Source organism: Hakea prostrata, chromosome 8 (genome assembly GCF_041222555.1).
Source record: "Hakea prostrata isolate BN-2017 chromosome 8, UWA_Hpros_2, whole genome shotgun sequence".
In the NCBI taxonomy this organism is placed as follows: Eukaryota; Viridiplantae; Streptophyta; class Magnoliopsida; order Proteales; family Proteaceae; genus Hakea; species Hakea prostrata.
This window is the reverse complement of record NC_142607.1, coordinates 23,037,642-23,044,106: the sequence shown is the minus strand read 5'-3', so window position 1 is coordinate 23,044,106 and position 6,465 is coordinate 23,037,642.

Genomic DNA, 6,465 nt, shown 5'->3' with positions numbered 1-6,465 from the left:
GCGGAATATAGATGATAGATAAGGTATGATCAAAATCATAAAGGGTGAGAAGGTATGGTAGTCACCCTCTCAGAGCAGCGGAAAAGTATAAAATCAAGTTAGTTACATATCCAAGTATCACCGGAATAATTTAAGACAAGTTAATTACAAAATCTAAGGTTCCACAAATACACCAGGGGAATGGGGCACTATGCTAGGGTTTCTTCTATACTAATAGTAGTCTCCTCAACAGTACGGATGAAGTAAACCCAGCGCTGCCGCTCCCGCACAACAGTGGGGCTAACCATGGTGCGAATAATAATCCTCCTCGGCTCCAATATACGAATCCTCACCGACGCCACTACCCGGAGGGTAGTATGTGGAATCATAGTCCGCCTCATAGGAGGTGCCATCGTAATCTTCGGTACCTGGAATGTAATCTAAAACATTTGCACAAAAGGAATGAGTTCGTAGAACTCAGCAAGGAAGTTATTCCATAATTAGAAATCATACACATTCAGAACATATAATAATGCAATGTGATATGGAACATATGATGCAGATATGAGTCTAACTCTATGAATGCTGGTCTCTAAGGTAGACATGCTTTAAGTCATAGCACCGTACTTCTCTGGGTCGTCAGTCACTCTCCCATTTCCATATCTTGGGAATGCCCGGGGAAGATCGGTAAAGTCATCAAAACCATGGTAAGGGGAATCGGTCACCGCTCTCTCACATCACCATTTGGTCAAGTCATGGCGCATGTCACAGGTAAAGCCTAGCCCAATGCAAGTCATCTACTCAGTCGGTCAAGTCAGATTCAGATACGTCCATTCCTTGCCCCCGGCGATCCTTTCCGGTATCCTTCACACTAGAGTCAGCGAAATCCCGGATTTCGGACTCATCAACCCTATTGGTCATCCACATATAGTAAACGGGAAGCTCTCACGTCCTCTCACGGATTGGTTACCGGTCTTGAGCGCCCGTGAGCCCAAGTCTATCCATATGCAACCCTACCAATAAATGGCCCCTTTCGGGTATCCGTAGCATGGTTTATGTCCCCTACCGGATTGGCTACCGGCCTAGAGCGCCCATCCAACCATACACTACCACGGGTTGTTCGGTCTCAATGCCCTTCCGATTCGGGTCTGACACGACAAGGATGAACCTAGCCACACCACTAGACACCCCTATGTATGTCATCCAATAACTCGGGAAAGTGTCGATAGGCACCATCGGAGAACATCCCATACTATTCCCTCCGATGCCCAAGGACGAAGTGTCGAGTAGGACACCCTCCAATCCCAAGTCATACGTAAGCAATCACATATTCAATCTCATCATTTCTCATGCATCCAATGCATATTCATAATAGTAATCAAATCATGATATTGAAGCGAATCATTATAAACATAAGTAAATCAAAATGATAAGATGACACAACAAGAGTATAAAGATTTAAATGCTACTGTTCTAACACATATGTAACAGTCTTATAATGATTGAAAGAAAAATAAGGGATTTCGTTCTTTAAATAAAACACAATTTAATATTTGATGACTTATATGTTTATGAAGATAACCATCCTTACCTTGGATGAGTTGATGATGAATTGAGAATACCAAGAATAGTCCAATAGAAGTGTTAAGGCCCTAAACAGACATCAATAATAAGTTAGAAAGAAGTCGGGAAGATCGGATGTCATTCGAGTCAAAACTGACCAAGGTTGCTGTCAGCAACAACTTTGGTCGATGGTTTTGGTCGATGGTATCGACCAAAATGATCGACCAAAATAGTCCTCGGGCAGAATAGTGGATTTTGGGGATTTTTGGTCCGAAATGAGTCTTCCGGTGTTCGGATCAATCTGGAATTTGGAGGCATACTTAACAACAGTAGTAGGACACTATAAATCAAGGAATTAACCCAATCCAATGGTCTAATTAAAAAGCCCCAATTTGAGCTATCAAGTTCAAGTGATAAACATCATGGTATGAGTTGGAATTGATTGCATTGATGAGTAATAGCATGCAATAGTTAGAGGAACTAATAGAAATTCGATTGGAATCATATGGCAATGTTAAACATGAACATAATACACTTTATAGCTCAGTTTGATATCAAATGGTATGGTGTTAATAGGTAAATCATGGAATACATATGCTAGGCATGAGATATAAGCATTAGCATCAATGAATGGTTGAGGGAATCATGGATTGAGCATGAGTAGGCACTTGGAGTGGTGGTTGCAAGGTTGTAGCACCATTCCAAATGTCCCATCAGCAAGATGACAATAGAAAGGAGTAGAAAATGGTAGGGTAGAGAGTGGAATGAAGAGTCTTACCTTAGTGTAGAAGATGAAGGCAAGAATCAATGATAAACTAAGTGTCTTTGATGAGATACCCTTCACACTAACCAAGGAGCTGCTTTGGGAAGCTCTCCCCACGTTTCCAGGTGAGAAAAATGATTGCAAAAGGCTCAAGGCTCGAGGCCATATTAAATAGAAAAGGAATATTCCATGGAATCATTAACTTGGCAGACTGGGACATTTTGGTCGATGCTTTTGGTCGATGGTATCGACCAAAATGATCGACCAAGATGATTTCAGCAGAAAACTCAGGTTTAGAACAGCAACTTCAAGTAGGGATTTGAAAGGCTATACAAGGTCAAATTGAGTGAGGTTTTCTTCCACAATTTAATCAAGAAGTCTAGTTTCTAGGAATACCTTCGGATTGTGCACAGGAGGTCATTTGGTACATCAACCATGTTAATCTTCTCCGATGCGCAGACTTTCCTTAAACACTAACAATGCATTTAAGCAAGGGGTATCATTGTCAATGTCCATGGACTCGGTCTCCAAATCATGATCATCAATCAGGATGGTCCATAGATCTCTTCTTCCACCGCTTTGGGTCATCAGACCTGAATACAACAGTGGATCCGGGTCAGGGTCAAGGTTAGAATAGGGCTGGATATTACATTCTCCCCCCCTTAAAAGAATTTCATCCTCGAAATTGAAAGCGTACCTGTGCTTCCAAAAAGATGAGGAAACTTCTCCTTCATGTCTTCTTCTTTCTCCCATGAAGCTTCTTCAGGGGTATGGTTTTTCCATCGGATCTTCACCAGAGGGATGGTGCGATTCCAGAATCGCTTGTCCTTTCTATCTAGGATCTCGGCTGGTCCTTCATCGTAAGAAAGATCGGCACTAAGTCCTTCGGGTGCTTGCTGTAGTATGTGCTCCGGGTTTTCTAGGTATTTCCGAAGCATTGAAACATGGAACACATTGTGAACTCCAGCAAGTGACGGAGGCAAGGCCAAGCGGTATGCTACTGGTCCAACCCTTTCCAGAATCTCAAAAGGTCCAATGAAGCGGGGACTAAGCTTTCCTTTCACATTGAATCTTGTCACCCCTTTCATAGGTGATACTTTAAGGAAGACTTTCTCTCCAATTGGAAATTCTAAGTCGGTTCTTCTCTTGTCGGCATACGACTTCTGTCTAGATTGAGCAGACTTAATCCTTTCCTGAATCATGTCAACCATATCACTGGTAGCTTCGATCATCTCTGGACCTAAGACTTTTCTTTCACTAGTCTCAGTCCAATACAAGGGTGTTCTACAAGTGTTACCATACAAAGCCTTAAACGGAGCCATGCCTATTGTTGCTTGATAACTGTTGTTATAAGCAAACTCGACTAAGGCTAGGTGTTAATCCCAATTTCCACCCATGTCAACCACACAGGACCTAAACATGTCTTCAAGAATGTGAATTGTCCGCTCAGATTGTCCATCGATCGTGGGTGATGAGCTGTACTCAGATTCAATTGGGTTCCCAAGGCTTTCTGCAATCCATTCCAAGACCTTGAGGTGAACCTAGGATCACGGTCCGAAACAATACTCACTGGCACTCCGTGTAGACGAACTACATTGTCCACATAAAGTCTAGCTAGCTTATCCAAAGAGTAGGTGATCTTCATAGGAATGAAATGGGCTGATTTAGTCAACCTATCAACAATCACCCACACAGTGTCATTTCCCTTACTCGTCCGCGGCAAGCTAGTCACAAAGTCCATTGAGATATCTTCCCACTTCCAACTAGGAATAGGAAGGGGCTGAAGTAATCCAGATGGGGGTTGGCGAACAGCTTTCACACGTTGGCAAGTTCCACACCTGGCAACAAAGTCTTCAACATTTGCTTTCAAACCATTCCACCAAAAATGTTCCCTTAAGTCCTTGTACATTTTGGTACTTCCAGGGTGTACTGTAAAGATGGACTGGTGTGCTTCTTTCAATATTTCTTTCTTGATTTCATCGACAGCGGGCACACAGAGTCTACCTCTAAACAATAATGTACCATCCGTAGATGTACTAAAAGCAGGGTCCATTTCTGAATTCGAGACAATCTTATCAATCTTCTCTTTCAACTCCTGATCAGAACTTTGCAAGGCAACAATTCTATCTCTAAGGGAGGATCTCGCAGTTATGGCATAGAGAATACAATCCGAACCCTTAGGGATCACTTCCAAACCAAATCTTTCCATTGAGGACAACAAAGGCCGACTCAAAGCATTTAAATCCAACTCTTTTCTTTGACTCTTTCTACTAAGAGCATCTGCTACTACATTTGCTTTACCCGGGTGGTACTTGGATGTCACAATCATAGTCGAGACCAACTCCAACCATCTTCTCTGTCTCATATTCAACTCCTTCTGGGTGAAGAAGTATTTCAAACTTTTATGATCCGTGAAGATGGCGATCTTCTCACCGTATAGATAGTGTCTCCAAATTTTCAAAGCAAATACAACAGCTGCAAGCTCTAAGTCATGAGTGGGGTAGTTCCGCTCATAATCCTTTAGTTGTCGAGAGGCATAAGCCACTACCTTTCCATGTTGCATCAACACGCAGCCCAAACCGATTTTAGAAGCATCAGTGTAGACCGTCAATCCACCGGAACTATCAGGTATAGTCAGAACCGGCGCGCTTGTCAATCTAACCTTCAGCTCCTCGAAGTTCTTCTCACAAGAATCGGTCCAGACAAACTTCTCCTCTTTTCTAGTTAGCTTAGTCATAGGGGCAGCCAACCTAGAAAAGTTTTCAATGAATCTCCGGTAGTATCCTGCTAATCCAAGAAAACTTCTTATCTCGGTCATAGTCTTCGGTCTTTCCCAATCAGTAACAGTTTGGACTTTCTTTGGGTCAACACGAATGCCCTCGGCTGAAACAACATGGCCAAGAAACACTACACTTGAGAGTCAGAAGTCACACTTGCTAAATTTAGCATAGAGTTTCTTTTCTCTCAACCTTTGCAACGTGCAGTTCAGGTGCTCCGCATGGTCTTCCTCATTCTTCGAGTAAATCAAGATGTCATCAATGAAGACGATTACAAATTTATCGAGTACATCGTGAAATACTCGGTTCATGAGATCCATAAACACGGCGGGGGCATTAGTCAAGCCGAAAGGCATCACTTTAAATTCATAATGTCCGTACCTTGTTCTGAACGCTGTCTTAAGGATGTCACTTGACTTCACCTTCAGCTGGTGATATCCCGATCTCAAATCAATCTTTGAAAAGACAGCAGCACCCTTCAACTGATCAAAAAGGTCATCAATCCGAGGCAGAGGATATCTGTTCTTGATTGTCAACTTGTTCAATTCCCGGTAGTCAATGCACAGACGCATACTACCATCTTTCTTCTTTACAAACAAGACCGGAGCTCCCCAAGGTGACACACTTGGCTGCACGAAACCTCTCTCTAAGAGTTCATTTAATTGAGTTTGCAACTCCTCGAGTTCGGTAGGTGCCATTCTGTAAGGGGCCTTGGATACAGGAGTCGCTCCAGGAATTAAGTCTATAGAAAACTCAACTTCCCTATCAGGAGGTAAACCTGACAAGTCATCCGGAAAAACATCAGGGAATTCACTAACAACTCTGACTTCTTCAAGTCTCTTCTTCTCTCTGACCTTACTTCCAGCATCGAAGCATTTCCCAAAAAGGTATGGACTTGCATTAGAGTGGACAAGGTCCTTTTGCTAAATCTTCCCTTCTCTCCTTGAAATTCGAAGACTGAATTCTCTTCTACACGGAACTGAATCTTCTTTGAGGAACATAAGATCACGGCATTGTAGAAGGTCAACCAGTCGATTCCCAAGATTACATCAAAATCTCTCATGTCAAATAATACAAGGTTTGCCTCCGGATTTCTTCCACAAATCAAAATAGAACAATCTTCTAACACTTTATCTAGTTTAACAAAGAGATCCAACGGGGGTGCAAATAGACAAATGACTAGATAAACAGCGAGGTGTCAAGTTAGTCCTCAAGGCAAAAGTAGATGATATGAATGAATGTGATGCACCCGTATTAAATATTACAAATGCGGGAAGAGAAGCTACTAATAGTGTACCTGTTACAACATCGTGGCAGGGGTCTTGCTCGGTACCAGATATACTAAACACTCTGCCAGAGGGAGGGGCGAAGTAGCAGCAGGAG